Source organism: Rhinatrema bivittatum, chromosome 5 (assembly GCF_901001135.1).
Source record: "Rhinatrema bivittatum chromosome 5, aRhiBiv1.1, whole genome shotgun sequence".
NCBI lineage: Eukaryota > Metazoa > Chordata > Amphibia > Gymnophiona > Rhinatrematidae > Rhinatrema > Rhinatrema bivittatum.
In genome coordinates, this window is record NC_042619.1 from 217,606,019 (window position 1) to 217,627,120 (window position 21,102).

A 21,102-nucleotide genomic window follows, 5' to 3' on the forward strand; every position below is an offset into this window, starting at 1 on the left:
CTTTAGTAGTTTGTTTGATGAAGGATTTTAGATTAAGATGGTTGTCGATAATTGCGCCTAAATCCCTTGTTTGGGTGGTAAGATGGTGGGTTAGAGGACATGGAGGTGGGTTGCTATTTTCTGGTGAGATGATGAGAAGTTCCGTCTTGGCTGTATTTAATATCAGGTTTAGACTCGAGAGGAGGCGATTGATTTCTTTAAGGCAAATTTCCCAAAATTCAAGAGTTTTGGAGATGGTTTCTTTGATGGGGATCAAGATCTGCACATCGTCTGCATATAGGAAGTGAGTTAGTTTCAAGTGGGTTAGCAGTTACCAACGTTCTTCCCCAAACCACATCAGAACGAAAGGGAACAATTACTGCATACATTAGACTGCAAGAGGGCGTTGGCGTATTATAAGCGACCTACACATTCGGAGACAAGGGTATCCCAATTATTTGTTTCTTTCAACCCGAACGCTCCTGGGATTCCGGTGGCAAAACGGACTATATCCAGCTGGATCACCCAATGCATTCAGTTTTGCTACGCCAAGAGGAAAATAATCTTAACCTCTCGCCCGAATGCACACCAAGTAAGGGCAGTGTCCACCTCACTGGCCCACCTCTCGCAAGTACCACCAATAGACATCTGTAAAGCAGCGACGTGGTCTTCCTTACATACGTTTACGTCGCACTACTGTCTAGACCAACAGACATCGGATGATGCTAAACTGGGAAAAGTTGTGTTACAGACGATATCCACCTGAGTTACAACTGACTATCCACGCTTTGGATCATGCAAAAAAAAAAAGACATTCAAAATAAACACTATGGAAGCGTGATCGGGAGGTTAGGACTCCCATGACAGCATGGCTAATTCAGCCCTGCTGTCAGCGGGGAAAAAGCAAGTTTGCTTACCATAAACGGTGTTTCTGTAGATAGCAGGATGAATTAGCCATGCTGACCCACCCACCTCCCTGGATAGTCAGCAAGTTATTCAAAAGCTGCTACATCACAGACTGAGGAGAGACTGTTTTTCTGCGCGGGAAGGCATGCGCAGCCACACAGAGCAAAGCTCTGTATTCTACTAAGAAGCTCCGCCTCCTGGGCCCTGATGGACAGTTCCCATGACAGCATGGCTAATTCATCCTGCTATCTACGGAAACACCGTTTACGGTAAGCAAACTTGCTTTTATTCCCCTTGTCTGTCTTTTCCTTTTTCAAGGTCTCTCTTATTCTTTCTGGTTCTTCTCTCTTCTTCTGTCATCTTTCCTTCCTCCCTCACACAGGTTCCCACTCCAACACACTTTCACATGCAGGTTCTCACTCTCATATACTCTCTCAACACAACGCAGTTAGTGTAGCTGGGTTTAAAAAAGGTTTGGATATGTTCTTAGAGGAAAAGTCCATTAACTGCTATTAATCAAGTTGACTTAGGAAATAGCAACTGCTATTACTGGCATTAGTAGCATGGGATCTACTTGGTGTTTGGGTACTTGCCGGGTACTTGTGGCCTGGATTGGCCACTGTTGGAAGCGGGATGCTGACCCCTTTGTCTGACCCAGTATGGCTATTTCTTATGGTCTTATGTTCCTTGTTTGTGCTAAGCATGAGGAGATCATCCTGGCTTAGATGTCCCACTTGCCAAGGGCTATTCTTTGAGATGCTGTGCTGAATACAGATGTTTACACCCCTTCCCTTTCCATGGGTCCTAGAAATAGTAAAGAGAGGCAAGTATTCTCACCATCAGTAATCTAATTGAAAGTCACTTTAACAACTGCTGCAGAAACCTACTTTAATTAGTCTTTGAGCAAGGAAATTTGTCATTTAGTTTGCCTGACCAGTGTTATTTCGATTGCAAGTCCTTATTTACCCCAGCAATATGCTTCATTTCCCACTGATGTATTAAATCAAGGCAAAATGATTTTCCTCTTTATTGACCTCCTAATTTACAGTCATAGACTATGATAGCAGATAGACCCATCTAGTCTGCCCAATTTGTATCCCTTTGTAGCGCTGTAGGTCATGGTTGATCTCTGGTTTTCCCTTCACTTCTTCAGAAATAAGGATCTTCTCTGCCTTTCTCAGGCTTCAAGGGGCCATCCTTGTGAGAGGCAAATCAGGGAAGTTGCCTTGAGCCCTGTGCTGTTGTGCTACTCCACCCAATTCATTTCACATCATTTCCCACATGGCAGTCCACATAGAGGTGAAGACCTCAGCAGCCATCAAAGTGGCAGGTTGTCTGGAGAGGCCCCTCCACCACCCCACTCCTTAATCTCTTCTCCCCCCCCCCCCCACCCCTACAGACACACACCATGCCATTCTTCAGCCTTAGGGAGTGGTCCAATCCAGTTGATTCGCCTCAGGCCCCTCACCCACTTCACTGCCAGACTTGCTTGAATTCTGTTACCGATTTTGTTTCCACCACCTCCCTGGGAGGCTATCCATAAATCCAACTTGCCCTCCTCCACTCAAACGTTAATGTTTGTTTTGCATTTTTCTTCCAACTCCATTCACTTTATTTCAAAGTCATCATCCCTTGTTAATACCAATGTTAGTTCTTATTAAAACTGCAAAATATAATAACTTTCTAAGAAGGCTACAAATAGTCATACTCATGGGTCATTCAGATTAGAAGGATCAGTCTGTGGACACCGGACACTGCTTGTGTAATGGCTGCATGTGCTGCGTGTTTCATAGGTAGATGTGTGAGGCTGAAAAGCAAATTGGTGGTGACAAGAAAGACACGTGATTATTACCATCCTTAATGATACATGAGCATCTGGGTTATACCAATGTGGGCCTGCAGGTGAGGGATTACATTACTGAGGATTTCAAGAAAGTGAAACTGGCACTGAAGAAAATGCAGTGAAGAGTCGTATTCCTTTGAAATGACCTAGTCAGAATCAGTTTGTGTTCCATGTTTAGATGAAAGGCCATTAGTTACATTTTTAATAGCTACTGCCTTGTTTCTTGGCAGGCATTAATTTGTAAAGATCTTCCACTTTTGGTAGCACTGTAATTGAAGATTTTTTTCTGATGTGTTTTTTTTTTCACTTTGGAGATTTTAATTAAATTAATGTGGCACTTTGATATTCTAAGTACAAAACTATGGTATAATCTCATTGTAAAGGCCCTTTTTTTTTTTTTTACACTTTTTCAATTCAAAAGGTAAGACAGTTCTTACTATCAGAAAATAGGAACACATTATTCCTGTAACCATCCCACACAAAGAAAAAATACATACATAACGAAATCTTTAACATTGGTATATGTTCCTCCTATAGGAAATATTCTAGGAGCAAAAATATGGGAGATATTTTGTAATAAAATTACACTCTATTTATACAACGGTAATTGGCATAACGTTACTGACAACATGTTTTACTTTGAATCCCACTTAGTATTAACTAGGGGTTATAACTGTAATCACCTTAGAATTTACAAATGATTTAAGTTGCTCAGGATAATGAAATACAAAAATCTCTTTCTGCTTCTTCACAATACATTTGCAGGGATATCTGAGCAAAAACAAATAAACCAAAGATATCACTTGCCCCCTTAAAAGCAAAAACACTCTTCTTCTTTGCTGCATAAGCCGAGAAAAGTCTGGGTATATTCTAACTAATGCCCCATAAAAGGGTGTCGAGATATTCTTGAAAAAACTTCTCGTTACGATTCCCATATCCTGCTCCGAAACAAAAGTCACCAAAACGGTAGCTTGGTCACATAACTCCACAGCTGAATCCTCAAGATATTGGGTAAGATTTTCCAAGATATGTGCTTGATTTCCTGCCTGTTGTCTGTCCTTCCTTGAAACTGAAAGGAAAAACATTTTGGCAATACAGGGCATCTTTGACTCCTCGAATTTCAAGTTTTCCAGAAAAAATTTCTTCAAGGTAATTTCTGAATTTTGACCTGCTATTTTTTGGAAAATTTAAAAATCTTAGGTTAAGATGCCACACATAGTTTTCTAATAAAGGCACTTTTTAAGAAAATGTAAAAGTGGGTGAGGAGAGACAAATCCCTGGTGGCAGGAGCAGACATATAGATCTAGTCTCTCCATGCACATTTAAGTAAAATGTCTTGTGGCTCATATGAGGGTGTGGCCTTGTGGTTATCAGAAGATGCTGAGAACAAAAGAATCATTGTTCAAATCCTGCTTCCAATACTAATGCTCCTTGTGACTTTACTCTCCATTGCCTCAGGTAGAAACTCACAGCCTTATTTACTAAGAGGTCGATTTTAAAACGAGCACTGGTGCACACGTACATGTGCATATAGGGGCGCAAGCAAGGATATGCTGGAATTTTTAATTGTGCGTGCACTTGCATATGTATGTTTTAAAATGCACCAACTGTGCGTAAGTATGCTCTTAATTTTAAGAAGATACTTGAGCACAGCTAGTGCACATGTGTCTTCCATTGGATCTTGTTGGCTTTTACGTGCGTATGTCGTTGAATTTTAAAAAGTGCTCGTGTGAAGCACATTCCCAGTTTTGCAATTAGTCCACCAGTTTGTCTTTCAGACGTTCTTCATCCTACACGCCCCCCAATTGACCTGGACCTCTCACCCTGTTCTGTAAGCCCTAAAATTCGAGATCTACAGACTTGTTTCTCATCAGCTGCAGCAGTAAAGTTACACAGATATCTAGCATACGTGTGCTGCGGGTTTTGGATTTAAAATTCGAAGTTATGCAAGTAAAGTCGCAGCCCCTTTTCCTCCCCCGTATTCCTTCCGTGAGCACGGTTACATATGTGCGTATTTTGCAGCTTTTAAAATCGATCTGAAGGACTTTTTTCCCATAGACACAGAATGGGGAAAAAATGTTTAGTAAATCAGGTCCTTAGATTGTAAGCCTGCTGGGACAGGAAATACCTATAGTACCTGAATTTGTAACTCACCTTAAGCTTGCCCTTGGTAATACAGTTCTTTAAAGAGTAACCTTGTATTAGTATGTTTTTGCTAATCTTCCCAGGATCATGGTGAAAAGGTTACAAGTTGAAATTTTATGTTTTGTTTAATGGTTTACCTTCACTGTGCGAGAAGAATTAAATGTTAAAATGGCAAAACTGTTTGTAACTGGATTGAGGTTTCTATGTTTGTATCTCTCCAGTTTTATATATGCACATATGTAAATATTTGTTAGAATGACAGTAAAAATGGTAAATAGATAATAGCTATGAAAGCATTTACAGGATAGACAAAATATTAAATTATAAAAAATACAATTTTGAGGGGAATGCATCTTTAAAAATATATAGTTGGAGTCACGTGATGTGATTGAACCGAGTAAGACGTGTCCTCCCTAGCTCTAGGCGCCACACCACCACCACATACTGTTTCAGCACCCGTATCGCGCCCCCCCCCCCCCCCCCCCCCCGACGAGAGAAAGAGATGACATTCATATCGATACATGTCGATGATAACCTATATGAACAAAACGCCTCCACCATGCCGATTCGGAGAGGTAAAAAGGAAAAAGAAAAGCTCCGGGCCCCTAAAAACAAGATGGCGGTGACGACATCAGCAAAGGAGCGAGCCGCTGACCAGCCCCCCTTCAGAGCATATGCTGCTCGAAATAAGGAAATTGTTCAATCGGCACTGGTTGAGAAACTAGTGGGAATTGCTGTCCAATTGGCTGAGGTGAAATCTGTACTAGAAGAGGTTGGACCCCGCATAGACCATGTGGAAGGGCGCGTGTTGGTGCTAGAAGACGACTCCCTCCAGGCCACAAGGAAAATGGAAGCACTCTCAAAAACGGTAGAGGACCAAGCATCGAAATTAGAGGATCTGGAGAACAGATTGAGGCGATCTAATTTGAGATTCCTCTGCTTTCCAGAAACGATTGAGGATCACAAACTGGGCGAACTATTGGAAACCTGGATTCCTGAGGTGCTCAACTTTCCTGAGCTTAAGAATCAACTTCATATTGAGAGAGCACACCGCCTAGGTGTGAAAAGAACCAGACATGAGACCACATATAGTTATCGCAAAGCTCCTCAGCTATGCCCATAAAGCAAAAATCACTCAAGCGGCGAGAAAATTCCCCGATTTAGAGTTTCAAAATCACTGTATAATGATTATGCAAGACTACTCGGCAAAAACAGCAGCACTCAGTAAAACGTTTTCCCCGGTTTGCTCCAACTTATTCAAAAGACAGATAAAATTTGCTCTCACCTATCCCACAAAATTGCGGATATGGCATGACGGGCAATAAAACTTTCGAACTGCCGGGGGAAGCGCAAGTTTTTCTAGATGCGTTGCCCACAGGAGGATCCTGATCTGACGCATTAATCTTTTCAGACCCACGTTTGTTAAGAACCTCGGGAAGAGGGTGGATTTGACTTCTATTTGATGAGAGATGAAGACATGATGGAGCCTTACGATACTTTTTGCCTTACCCACACCAGGACCATTGCAGTGTGATTCCCACCCCAAACCAACTTTTTCTTTCTTTGTACTTTTCTACTAGAGAAGAATCCTTCGCACAGAAGCAAGGAGCAGTGTCTTTCGGAGAAATCCCTATCTGGATGACTTGGGACACAGGATCAAAGTGACATTTAAGTATTTAACAATATGGGCTCTGTTTGTGTTTTTGCTATATTTTTTTTTACTTTACACTGCGACCATTATTTTTGCAGTTTGGGAAGTCCATGGCACTCTGGGACACAAAGGAACAATGTTAGAGTTTTATATAGGCCGCGAGGCAGCACGCAGCTCAAAATGTAGGGGTGGTGTCCAGGTTTAAGTGAGGCCTATGCCTGTTTCTTCTGTCATAAAATATCCTAGGTAGAAATACCCGCTCATTTTACAGGTTCACTACTGGAGGATGAGATGGCGTAAGGCGTAATTCATCTACTTATTTTTTGGTAGGGTGTGGCGCCCGATCACAGTATTCACACGACTCCATTTCCCTATACATTATGGGGAGCATAATTGTTTGGAAGGGTTTTTGGGGAGAGGGGGGTGCTAGCTCTGTTTTTGTATATTCTGTATCTTAATTTCATGATACCAGGCTTATGTACATCTCTATATTACTGGATTGTCAGAAGGGCGGTTTCCCAACTGCATAGCCCCACGCAACAGGTCACAATACCGTAAGCGGTCACATCCATGAATATATACCAGTTTACACAGTGGAGTTAGCTGGGGGCCGCACTGCTATATAGGGACATGGCACCTGACCTTTTGCAGTTGCTTTTTGTTATAGAGTATGGATAAATTACAGTTCTTCTCCTGGAATGTTAACGGGCTGGGAACCCCCATAAAAAGAAAAAAAATATTGCAACAGCTAAAGCGATGTGGGGCCTCCATAGCATGTCTTCAGGAAACACACCTATCGGCAGCGGAAAGTGCTAAGTTGCATAGTGACTGGGTGGGCACCTGTTATTTTTCGCGGGCCAAGGATAAGAAGGGAGGGGTGATCATCCTAGTGCATGAAAAATTAAATCTTAAAATACTTCAGGTCTCGCCTGATCAAGAAGGCCGATACATTTTCATTAAGGGACTATTAAATGAACGGGAACTGTCCATTTGCAATATCTATGCTCCCAACGAGTATTCCCAGAGCTTTTTCTCTCAGATCTCCAACTTTTTAATATCAAATTATCAAGGAGATCTATTTCTGATGGAAGATTTTAATTGGATGGCGGATCCTTCTATTGACAAATGCCCACCCAAGGAAAGGGAGAAAATTGTAAAGCAGAGAGGTCCAATTTTCCTCTGCCAACAGCTAGGATTGAGTGACGTGTGGAGAGTTCTGCACCTGGGCGAGCGTGACTTTACCCATGTCTCTAGAGCCCATGCCTCGTTACCTAGAATTGATTACATTCTGGTTTCTCAACACACTTTTCCGAACATTTCACGGGCTGAAATTGAGCAACAAATAATCTGTGACCACTCCCCCGTCTGAGTTTAGCTGAGTCATAATGACCTTAGAGGAGGCTCTCACAATGGATGGCGATTCCCAAGCTACATAAGCTCTGACCCAGAATTCCAAACTTTTTTGAAAAGCAAATGGGACGAGTTTGTTTCATAACCATCAGCATGCCTCTTAATCTCAACTTTTATGGGAGACTGGAAAAGCTGTGATGCGCAGCGAAATTATTGCCTTTGTGAGTAGGAGGAAAAACTGTCTCAATAAAACCATTCTTCATTTAGAATCAACCTTATGTAATGCCAAGGACCACCTCATTAGATCTCCCACTCAAGAAAATAAACAGAAATATACATCGGTGCTGGAGGGCCTTAACGCACATCTTGTGACATATTTAAACATTTTTATGACTCCTTATACATTGATGATGTAAAGGGTGGGGCAAGGAAAGAAGACGTGTTTTTCAAAGACTTGACACTGCCAACACTGTCAGAGGATCAATTATCCTTTCTAAATCACCCTTTGCAGACATTTGAAATTCTCAGTCATTTCTGAGAATAAGCCGGGAAAATCTCCGGGACTGGACGGGTTCTCGTATGATTATTATAAAATACTTAAAATTCGAGGAGGAGGAGAGACTCTCATTAGGGTCAGGAGCAGTCCCGGCCCCAATTTCTTCATTTTACCTTGCTTTTTGCTACTCCGGAGGACGAGGGGAGCCACCGCCCAGAATCTAGACCAGCGCGCCGCTGACATCATCGGGGGAGGGACCGGTAAGGCCTTAACCGGAGCCCCTTGCGGCGCGCAGTCGACGCCAGCGCGCTGCCGACACCACGCGCGCCAAAGGGGCGCACAGCTATGTTTGAAAAGTTTGAAAGTTGAATTATCTCTACTGTGGGACTATTATGTAATTAATTCCTGGAATATGCAAGTTAAGTACCTTTAAAAAAAAATTTTTTTCTTTTTCTCCTTCTCCATATTGAAAGGCACTTGATAGGATTTAACAGGGAGTTTTATAAAAAGTGATAAATTTAATTTTCCTTATATTCATGCCTCACACAAAGTGGAAGGCCCGATTTAAGGGAGGCTATGGCTTCGTCTCCCTTACTGGGTCAAACCCAACTTCAAATTTCATCATTTTTTGTATCAACAACAAATAAGTTACCAGAGGTATTGGCCGCTGTGGATACGGATATCGAGCGAGTATTCGACCCACTGGCCGAAGTCATCTCACTTAGCCCCGGTGTTCCCGACACTCCTACCCCCCCACCCCCCCCAGCTGCTATTAAAGAAGTATCTGGAGATTCTTTATTTGTAAAGGACTCTCCAGATCTAAATGTTATATCTAATGGCGAGGGAGGGATGGAGAACTTAGCTACAGGGGAAAGGAGGGAAATGTCCAAAGTAAATGTTATTATACCTGTTAAGACATCTGAAATACTATGGACACATTTTGGGAAGCGATTAAATCTCTAGAGAAGGCAATAATAAAACTGACTAGTATTAATTCAGAATCTTCACAGAAAGTTTCTGAAGTAGGGAAAACTATTATCCATCATAAAAGTAGACTAGAAATACATGAGGAACGCCTAGCTAAAGTAGAGACAATACAGAATAATTCAATTAAAATGGAACTATCTAATTTGGCAAAAATGGAAGATATGGAAAATAGTTTAAAGTACACTAATTTGAGGATATTAAATTTCCCCCTTTTAAAAAAGATTTCTCCTAGGGAAATGTTTAGAGAATATCTAGTAGTGAACACAAAAAGAAGAAGAAACACTTTTTACAGTGCTTTTTGCATTTATTTAACTTCACATATATTAAACACCTAACACTCACATACCTTCCCACACACACCACACATTAAAATATATACTGCATTCTTATATAGTTTTTACACAATATTTCACAGTATCAATCATAAATACACAAACCTTTACAAACTTAACATGTAAATAATAATTATAAATACATGTTGAATAATCATAACAGTCCATAAATCCTACAAAGATCTTTGTTTCACCCCCTTTTTTTTAATGGGCTTCCTCAGGGATGGACTTTACGTTATGAAATCCTCAAGTAGAGAGAAGAAATTTCAATAAATGACAACTTGATTCCCTAATTCCTCTCGACCGTGTAATTTCACCCTTCGGTCAAAAAATCTTCACATGCATAGATGATTCTAAAGTTTATACAATGAGTTACTTCATCTGGACAAAATGTCCCACTCAAGATAAATCCACGACTCGATCATCACCTCACAAACGTTCCCATGATTGATTCCAAATTCTCGGTGGTATCCGTATCGTCTGTTTTTTCATCGGACAACAATATATTCAAAGGGTAAAGATGAATTCACTATATCCCTGAACTTCCTTATAGATCAAATTCCAAAATAAATTCACCATCCGGAAATGACATCTGCCTCTCAATTGAAAAGAGCGTAATCTAAAGAGAATATCTAGAGCAGGTATTGAAAATTTCTCAATTCCACCCTTATCTAAGATATATTGGGGTAGATCTTAAAAAAATACACGCGCGCGTACTTTTGTTCGCGCAACCGGCGCGAACAAAAGTAAGCCAGATTTTAAAAGATACACGCGTTGCCGCGCGTATCTTTTAAAATCCGGGGTTGGCGCACGCAAGACTGCGCAAAATCGGAGGCCTACGCGCGCTGAGCCGCACAGCCTGCCTCCGTTCCCTCCGAGGCCGCTCCGAAATCGGAGCGGCCTTGGAGGGAACTTTCCTTCCGCATCCCCCAAGCCCTACCTAAATCCCCCCCCCCCTACCTTTGTTGCACAAGTTACGCCTGCTTGAAGCAGGCGTAACTTGTGCGCGCCGCCTCATCAGCCCCCGGCACAGGACGCAGTGCCAGGGGACTTGGGACCGCCCGCCCCTTTTACGAAGCCCCGGGACGCGCGTCCCGGGGCTTTACGTGCGCCGGCAGCCTATGCAAAATAGGTGCGCCGGCAGCCTATGCAAAATAGGTGTGCCGGCGCGCAAATGCCCTGCGCGCGTAAATCCTTCCGGATTTACGCGCACAGGGCTTTTAAAATCCGCCCCATTATGTATTACAGAGAACTCATTAAGAGGAACCGCAACCGAAACAGTCTATGAATATAACATCTCTTAGATATAACTATTGATAGATATATTAACAAGAGCAACTTTATTTGTTTCATTTGTTTTTTCTTCAGAAAGAGATACAATATTGCGTTTGTATCTACGTAATAGATTACAAAATTTCCATGGCCATCAGATATGGATGTATCCGGATCTTGCTAGGGTGACTCAGTTAAGAAGACAACAGTTTCTTAAGTTAAAACCAGATGCTCTTGTTAGAGAGGCTAAGTTCTTCTTACGTTACTCTTGTAAGTGTGAAATATGGTATAAAGATCAGAAATAATGTTTTTTATGATATTAATGCTTTACAATTATTTTTGGACACCCACCCCCAAGATGCAGTGACAGGTTGAGAGCTAAAGGAAAAATGTTGTTGTATCCCTGTGGTTCTTTGTAAAATAAGTGTTCAAACTTCTTAATACCTTGTTTTCGCTCACTTATTAATATGCAACTGCCTTTCATTTTACCTGTAGAAATTGCACTGAACTATGGATTCTAGAGGATTCTTTAACAGATGTATAATTTGAAATTAATTTTTTTTTCATGTATTCATACTTCAGTGAATGCCTATGATATTTTGGTTGTAATATGCTGAAAAATTCAAAATAAAAAATTATAGTAAAAAAATACTTAAAATTCATATCAATGTCCCTATGACAGACTTTTTCACTAGTGCCCAAACACTGGGCTCCTTTCCGCCAGATTTCAGTACCGCATACATCACCATTTTGGCTAAACCCGGAAAGGACCCTCAAAACCCAGCATCGTACCGACCCATTTCATTGCTAAATTGTGACTGTAAAATACTAGCCAAAGCCCTGGCAAACAGACTTAGCTCTATTCTAGCCAGAAATATCCAACCAGCAGAAAGGGAGGGCAGCAAGTTCACATATTATAGCCCTGCTCTCGGCCATGCAGACCTGTCAAAAGAACCAAATCCCGGCGCTAGCCATAGGATTTTACTCAGAAAAATCGTTTGACAAGGTCTCTTGGCCCTACTTATTCTCTATTCTGCAAAGATTTGGCTTCCAGGAGAGTATCCTGTCCTATATCGCCTTACTTTACCAAAATCCAATTTCTTACATTATAGCCAATGGCTGCAAATCAAACCCGGTAACAATAAAGTGAGGGGTTAGACAGGGGTGTCCACTTCCCCCCTACTATACATTCTGTCTATAGACCCCCTAATAAGGAAAATAGTTCTTTCCACGACAATCGTTGACTTTTCCCAGGAGCCCAGTTCCTTTAAAGTCATGGCCTTCGCAGATGATATTTTGATCTTTCTGATCTATCCCTTCATATCTCTTCCTTTATTACTGGACCTACAACAGACTTTCAGCAACTTTGCGGGACTAAAAATAAATCGGGATAAGTCAGAAGCGCTAGATGTTTGCGGTACCATCTAACAGCGGTGGCCAGGACCATTTCCGTTAAAATGGGTATCTGGAGCCATGAATTACCTAGGAATTTGAATACCAAATTCCTTGGATAGTTTATATTCTATGAACATCTCCCCCCCTTATAGAAACCACATCAAAAGCCTTGCCCAATTGGAGCCCCCTACCATTATCCCTTTGGAGTAAAATACACCTATATCAAATGATGATAGTCCCAAATGGTTGTACATCCTCCAAATAGTCCCACTGTGGATCTCCAAAAAAGATCACAAGGTACTCAAGAAACTAAACTATTTTTTTGGAGAGATAAAAGGGCTCGGCTTTCACTGCAGGTATTATCAAGACCACTGGTTCAAGGTAGTCTTGGATGACCGAACTTAAGACAGTAAGGTTTAGCCTGCATGTTACACTAGATTAAGGACATCATCATCAGCAATTCATCAGATTTCCTGCCGCATACCCATTTTACACACTGGTACGGGACCCCTCCCTCAATTATATCATTCAATCTTCTGCACAGGAAATCCCAACCAGATTAAAATCCCAGGTTCTAATAGAAGCCGGCAGAAAGGCATAGTCTTGTCTGTGTAAACAAGTCAGTCATCCCTCCACCATGTCACCCCTTCTACAGATCAGTAGTAACCCATTATTTCCCCCAGGAATAGAGAGATGTGTTTTTGATAGTTGGAGGTTGAAGGGGCTGATATACTTCTATCAACTGTTCTCACCTCTCAATCATCAGCTGCTTAGTTTTCACAACCGTCAAGAGACATTTAATATACCTAAACAACATTTCTATGCCTACCTGCGGGCATGACATTTCTTTGACCAAAGAGGTGATGCCATCCAAGCACTCCAGTGGATAGTTTTGGACACGTCCAAACGTGGCCCGAAGCCATCCATCTCTTCATTTCGTCAAGCCCCCCTAGATATAGCCCCAGAAGAGGGGATTGACTCTCTTTATGAGTGGTGGAGAGAGTGGCCAACATTTCATCCTTCCCTTTTTGAATTTCGTCACTGCTTTTCTGACATGCTTTCCATCTCAGAAAACGTTCTCCTACGTGAAACACATTTTAAATTTTTATGGCATTATTACTGGAACCCTGCAGGGCTCATAGGGCACGACAAGCCCCCTCAGATCTTTGCTTAAAATGTAACAACTCCCTGGGAGATTAAAATGTAACAACTCCTCGGGAGATTACATCCACATGTTTTGGTCTTGCCCTAAAATACAACACTTTTGGAAACAAGTGGGACATTTCACACCTCAGATGTTGGGTTATTCTATTCCGATGGATCCCAATACATGGCTTTTTGGGTCCCAGATCACCCTGGAGGCAGCTATAGGGTTGGATGGTGTACTGCTGGTTAAGAAAATGGGGCTTATAGGCAAGAAATCTATTTTAGTAAACTGGATTCATCCTACCTCCCCGTCCTTTGAATTCTGGAACCAACAGATGATCAGACTGTTTACCCAGGAATTTCTTTTAGCCAGTACAAGCTCTCCTAAATGCTTTCATGCCATTTTATCAGTCTGGAGGCCGCTCCAAAACTATCTGTCCCCCTTGACTAAGGACACTTTGAGTGCAATTCCGTAATACCTTTTAGGTGTCTACCCTTCCCCTGTCATTAGTACCACAATATGGAAGAACTACAGAGAGACCAGATGGATCACTGGGAGCAAATCTTGGGCTCTAGCTATACAGGAAGGGAAAGCTTGCATTTTATGTGGCCCTATTTATCTAATTTTTCTTTTTATGAATATGATATACAGTTAAAGGAAGACAGAATATGCCTCAAAGACTCTAGCTATCACTTGGGGAAGGGGGTGGGTTAGGGAGGGAGTAGGAGTGGGGGGGATTATAGAAAAATGGAGATTGTTTCTATTGTATACAGGACTTTATATACTCTGTCATGAGCAGAAAGGGCGCACTTACTGTACTTCATGTTGTAGTTTATAGTGTACTTTACATTGGTTTATTGTATCTGCCTGTCGCCTTCCATGCTCAATGAGCTGTTGTTACGAATGCTTTTGTTGAAAGATAATCTCCAATAAAAATGAGAGAAAAAAAAAAAATATATATATAGTTGATACTTCTCTGCTTATCAAAAACAAGACAAAAAGTTAGTTTTAGTATTAATGAACAAGAAGATCACAGTATCATATCTGTGCAGGTCTAATATATCAAAGGAAATACTAGCAATTTACCACAGAATATAACTAACCAATTATGTATATTTATTTTTTAGCTGTTCAGGTAAAAATCTTCCTAATTGTTTTAATTGATTTTTAATAGTGGAGCAGTTCAGGCTTAATTTTTGCCTTCTGTACAAATTCTTCACCACCACCCACCTCTTCTTAACATTTCTGAAGATGGATTCCCAGCATAACTTCAGAGATGTCGAAGAAGGCAATCGCCTTAGCCTGTAACATGTTCTGTCACCTGTCAAGCAGCACAAGAGAGGACGGTTTCATACGCACTCCTCCTCCTCCTTTCAGAGTACTCTGTTTTGTGCAGCCCAAGCTGCTTCTCTTTTGCTAAGATTCCAGTGTAGAGCCTGAGCTATGAGATGATCCCCTTATTGACCTTTTAGCTGAGGTTGAGAACATGTACAGCACAGGGAGATTAACGTTTTACCACCCGACCCCACTGGTAACACAAGAACGTTACAATCGTTGCCAAGGCAAGAGAATTATGCCTTCCTCCCAAAAAAAAGTAATATGAACAGCTCCAACTGGAGCAGGGGAAGCAATTAACAATTTTAAATAAAAAAAAAAAAAATGTCAGTCTCAAACCTGGTTTTCCTGCATGGAAGCACTCGCTGTTAATCTCTAGCAGACTGGTTTCCACTGTGAATTTCAACAAATCTGTCAAAGACTTGCATTGAGAACAGTGCAAAACTATTCTATATTCTCATCATCAAGGCACCTCTTAAAAATATATAAAAGTGTGTGAGAACACGCAAAAACCTGGAGTCTCCATGCAGGAGATGCTTCTTGTGACCTTTTTGACTATAGAACAAATTTTACGCCAGCAGTAGCAGCAATGCAAGCATCCCTTATGTTACTTACATTACTGTCCTAGAGAGACCACATGTAGAGGGCAATTTACAAAAGCCCACACTGTATTTGGGTAATAGAAGGCGTGTCCCCAATGTGCATACTTCTCGCATTCTCATGGATGCATTCATGGGGTAAGGTTAGGCTAGGGGAGGCAACAGTGCACATAGTTGTGTAACCCAGACCACGGTTTGGGTTACTAATAGGTCTTGCAACAGTCTAGTGCAATTATGGGAGTATCCATTCATGGCCAGCCCTTCCACTGGCAGAGGTGTAATGGATATCCTTGGTCCTAAGGTTTTATAGCAGAGCTCTGCAATAGGCTGTGGGGGCAGTATTACTTGGAAATCAGAGAGAGAGGTTGTATTTTCCTAAGTTGGACTTTGGGCCTACCTGGAGCCTCAGAAATCCTCTGAGACCAGTCTAGGATAAGCCAAAAGGACTCCACTGCTGTACTCTCCCCACGAGATGCAGAGTGGCTCTTTGGGACTGATTTTTGGGATTTTGGATCTTCATTTAAAGGAACCCTGCTGAAGGCCTGATCCTTTCCAAAGCCCAGGGAATAGGGAACTCTGGGCCGAAGACGCCAGTGTTTAGGGAAGATCTACCCATCAATGGTGTAACCCGTTGCAGTGGATTTCTGCAGTTATTTAAGTTGGGGAAGAAAATTTGTTTTCTATCATCTGGGAGGAAGTGTTTTTCTGCCCCTTTTCCTACCAATCAAGGGGACTGGCAAGAACTGCAGACCATAAGGATTCCTACCACCAGGGATCCCACCAGAAGATTAATCTACTGACTGAGTAAAAGATCCACATTCATGAGAGGATGCCCATCCAACATCTTCCAAAGCCCTGAGGGATAGAGGCATTAACTCTCTGTGCCATCAGGAGGGGTTTCCCATCCATCCAAGGGGGCCCAGCCCAGAGGAGCCATTGCACAATCTAATCCAGAAGTGTGGAAGGATTCCTGGCCTAGTAAAGACGAATGCACAGATAGAGGAGAAAAGATCTGTAATTAAGAGAGAAACTGCAGAGACTGTGATGTGATTTACCATATGTAATTGTGCCATTCAATGAAACTGTATCAGTAAGGCATTATTTTGGACATTGCCTCTGCGGTCCGAGTGTGGTTTGTTTGGCAGACAGCGCATAGCTCACAGCAGAATGAGGGAGCTCCATCACAGCTCATTAGTCACCCCGTTCAGAGACCAGAGAGGACTCTTTTCCACCCTTAGTCCGAAGGACCTACACCTTGGGATGGGAGGTGAAGTAAAAGCTAGCCAGGGTCCCTGCCCCAAAGAACTTACAAATAACTTTATAACGAAATCGCCATGGGAATTGCTGCAAAACAGCTAATTCAGCTACTCTAACATTTAAGGAAAAAAAATACAAACTTTACCAATATGGCTGCCATTCCCGCCAAAATCACCGCTCCTGTCAAAGTATACAGTAGCAAGGAAAAGTGCACCAAAAGAGGGGGGACACGTCAACAAACGCATGACGTCATCAGCTGGAATGACACTGGTACATCAGCACGACTTCAGCAACTAGAACTAGGCATGGCCTGTGCATAGCACATTCCCCATGATGCAGTGGGTCTGGGCGCAGCAAGCTACAATACCAGCTACGCCACGTTCCAGGTTCAATCAGTCATGGCCAGCTCTGCCCATTTGGAGACAAGCAGCAGCCACCATTCCATTCGTGGCTCAGACAAAGGGCCCAACAAGCAGCAGAGAGCTCCCAGCAGTGCTGGATCACCGGAGCAAGACAACCCAAGCAGGGGAATCTCAATGGGCAACGTCTTGGCATCTGCAAATAAGGCGTCTTTCTTCAACCCCTTATGAGAGGATTAAGATAACCCTCCGAGAAGCCCAGACTATGGGAGCATGGGAGTGCCGGCAGTGCTATACCTTACAGCCGGCCCAGCTAGTGCTAGGGCATTGTCTTGGCCTGATGTATGGGGCAGCCAAGCTAACCAGTAATGCACTTGCCCCTGGAGCAACCTCGCAACTCGCTACTGCCCTGGAGGAAGTGACCGTGTCCAGATGTTTGTATTGCTAACCCTGGGATCAGAAGGCACCAGGGAATGTGCCATCAAGAAATCGATTAGGAGCTGCAATTGCCTTTTTGGCCATGCCTGAAGTGGGCAGCAGGGAATCACCATCCGAAGAGGTGGCTGAAACCCATAAGACCAGCAGCTCTGGTGAGTTCATAGCTCCAAAGCTTGAATGACTGCCATGGAGGCTGGGAAAACCTGACTGGGGGTGGCTAGTGGAGGTGGCATTCTTACTAACATATATTCCAAGGCTGATAAAGGAGAAGAGAGAGTTAGGCCTCCCCTACGGAGACCACTAATACAGCAAAGCCTTAAGGGATGGGGTGAAGTATGTCAGCAGTGCGGCCTAGCGAAGAAATGAGGAGCAGAGGCCGCTTGTCGGACATGGTATCCACCAGCTCCCGTTCATCTGGAGGTATTCCAGCAAGGAAGTCAGGAGGGCTGAGGAAGTTGGCCCAGTGGAATATGGCAGCCAGTGCTAGAGTGGCCCGGATTCTATATTGTAACCCTGGAGATCAATTTATATGCCAGAGAGCCAAAGACCTATAGAGACTACTGTGTGCAAGCCATAAAGGGGTGCCAGGTGATCTCCAGTTCAGGGATATCTTCAGCAGAGGCCTCGCTGGCTGGAAGCAGCACAGCAGGGTCTGGTCAGCCTGAATCTCCTTATCAGGTCCCCTGCACCCAATGAGGCATCAGTTGCCCTTTCACCTTGCAGTATATGGATACCAACAGAGCTATTTGACCAAGTTATACAGATGGGTGTCAGAGACCAATCATGGGTGGTCCCCAGTACCTGCCCTGATGCTAGGAAGCTGCTCACTTCCTCCCAGGCAGAGAGACTGGTATGTCGCGGGTTTAGTTGGACTTTGCTCTACACTACCTTTGTGTCCCAATGCACATGATAACCGGCATGAGTGGCTGAAGAAAGAAGTAGATCACCGCATCACCAGGAGTGCCTGTGATCCCAGCTTTCAACGGGCCCACCCAGATTACCCTGACAAGGTGGCCAAGCACATGAAGGAGATGCTGCTGTTTACAACCATATCTTTGGGCCACCGAATGAGTACAGCATCCATGTGCAGCTTCCTTGTGGGGTGACCATACTAAAGCCCCACCCTGAGCATTATGAACCCTATCCTTTTCCCACTGTGGACCAGAAATAATAAAGTCAAAATCCTGGTTTTCCAAGTACATAGTGAGAGTTTTGCCTTGTTGAGAGGGAAAAGTGTTATTGGGGTTCATTGTGGGGTTCTGCAGAAGCTGTTCTAAATATTTACACAAATATTTCTCTAATTTCCTTCTTGTGAGGAAGACTTGGAATTTATTTGGACTGTACTCTTCCAGACTAATATTCTTCAGTCAGCCAGATAACCCGACCGGTCAAGAGGCTTTGACATTCAGAAGACCTCTGCTGCTATTCTCTGTCTCTATTAATTTCATTTGCCATTCCATTGATGGCTTTTCAGTAATAAAATTCTATATAGGAGTTTGCATTTAAGGAAAATAAAATGCTTGATATTCTGTTTGGCAGTGCCTCCATTAAAATGTTGTGTTCAAGTTTTATATTACACGCACAAAAAATCTTTCTATAAAAATTAAAATGTTTTGAAAATGGTGTCCCCAGTTTTCTTTTCAAATCTGGTCATTTTAAAGTAACCTTTTGTTTTGTAGGTTGGGTGCAGCAGCCAATCAGGTGCCTTAACTTTTTTCTTATAGGACACATGGGAACGATTAATTGGAGTTGAGAAGAGTTAACCAATTTTCTCTTCCCAGGTATTGGCAGAGACGCCAGTTTATCCTGCCTGAAGAGTAAAGTATGGGGGCCAAAAGTGTGTTTAGTCCCCTCCCAGGGGACCAAGTGTGAGATTTATCTCCCACTGGAGATGAGGTGCCATGCATCCATCATTATAACAAGAATGGTGAGAGCATTCTGTTCATTTGGTGGTGGCAGCACCCACCGGTGGCTAGCTGTGGCAGGGCTGGCCTAAACGGGTCTGAAGGGTTGGGAGGAGAAGTAAAAGCTAGCCAGGGTCCCTGCCCCAAATGACTTTGTTCCCCTGCGTACCTGATTTGTACTTCAAGGAGGGGTTGCGTTTTCAAAACAGTACACATTGTTTTCGCCGGGAAAAAAGTCTGCAGAAAAAGCAATGCAAATTTCCACATCTACTTTTTCCTTTGGCTGTTTTCAAAGAGAAAGTATGTGCATGCTTTCCCTTTGAGAACTGTAAGATCGGTGCATAAAAAGAGACTTTATTCTGAAAGTATTCGAGCCCAACTCTGGCCGAGTTTTGCTCTGTGTGAAGAGCTGCTTCAGGGGCTACTAAAATTTAAAATTAGAACACGCATATAAGAAACAATAAAACATACATAAATGTATAAACATTGCAAAAAATAATAAAATGTGTAAATCAACACACGAATAAAAAAAAAAAAGACCTTGTGTTATGACAAACAAACTTAAAACATGTATATGTGTGAAGACGTCACAAAGGCACACACAAGAATACAGAAATAAATTGTATGCATGTAATTCGATCAGAGTGATAGGGTGCAACGATGGTAGGATGACGTTTAGTATCTGTAGTGAAGAAACTTTTTCATAGGATTCAAAAGTGATCACGTCAGTCAAAAATCAGCAGTGATATACATTCATATTATCAGACCTTCTGAAAAAGACAACTTGGTGTCTGTATTCTTTTGTGTGCCATTGTGACGTCTTCACACACATACATGTTTTAAGTTTGTCATAACACAAGGCCTTTTTTTTTTATTCGTGTGTTGATTTACACATTTTATTCTTTTTTGCAATGTTTATACATTTATGTATGTTTTATTGTTTCTTATATGCGTGTTCTAATTATAAATTTTAGTAGCCCCTGAAGCAGCTCTCTTTATGCACCAATCTTGCTCTTTTTGGTCGCTACACAGCCATCTTGGATCGGCTTCCGGTTTGTTTTTTGGGTCGATCCCTTTGAGAACTGTTGTACAGTCCGTGGATAAAAGTATTCATGAACTTTGTACCTGCCCACACAGTTTTGAAAATCGCCACCATAATGGAAAGAAGATAACCTTGATTCCCTTTTTCATATTTGTTCAGAATGTGTAGGTTGAGATTCCTAATATTGGGGGCAGATGTACTAAAGGGTTTTGCCCCTTTTCGTCAATGCTTGGTATATATGGCCCAAAGGTAGCATCAATAGTTTCTTGGGCCTAGTTTGAAACATCCATGAGATGGAACTGATTATCACCATGAGAAGCTATAGGATTGGAACTAGAAGAACAAATATCCACTTCCCCTTTTGAGAGCATAATAATTCTTGCTTTTGCTTCCCACCAAAGCATAACGTGAAATGTTTGAAACAATGAAAGCATTATGAGGAAAAAAAGCATACTATGTCCATCAATAAAAGTCTTTGTAGCCACGATGATGTGGAAAGCAATGTTAGGAATATTCAGTATTTCCATTATGGAAAGCTCTTTTCTAATTGTGTTTATAAGCAAAAGCAATCCTTACCAGAAGAAGCTCTCATGGGCATAGCAGCAAAGTCCATGGCCAAGCTGAGCAACAGCGGTTTAGCTTGGAAACAGAATTTCTTCCTTTGA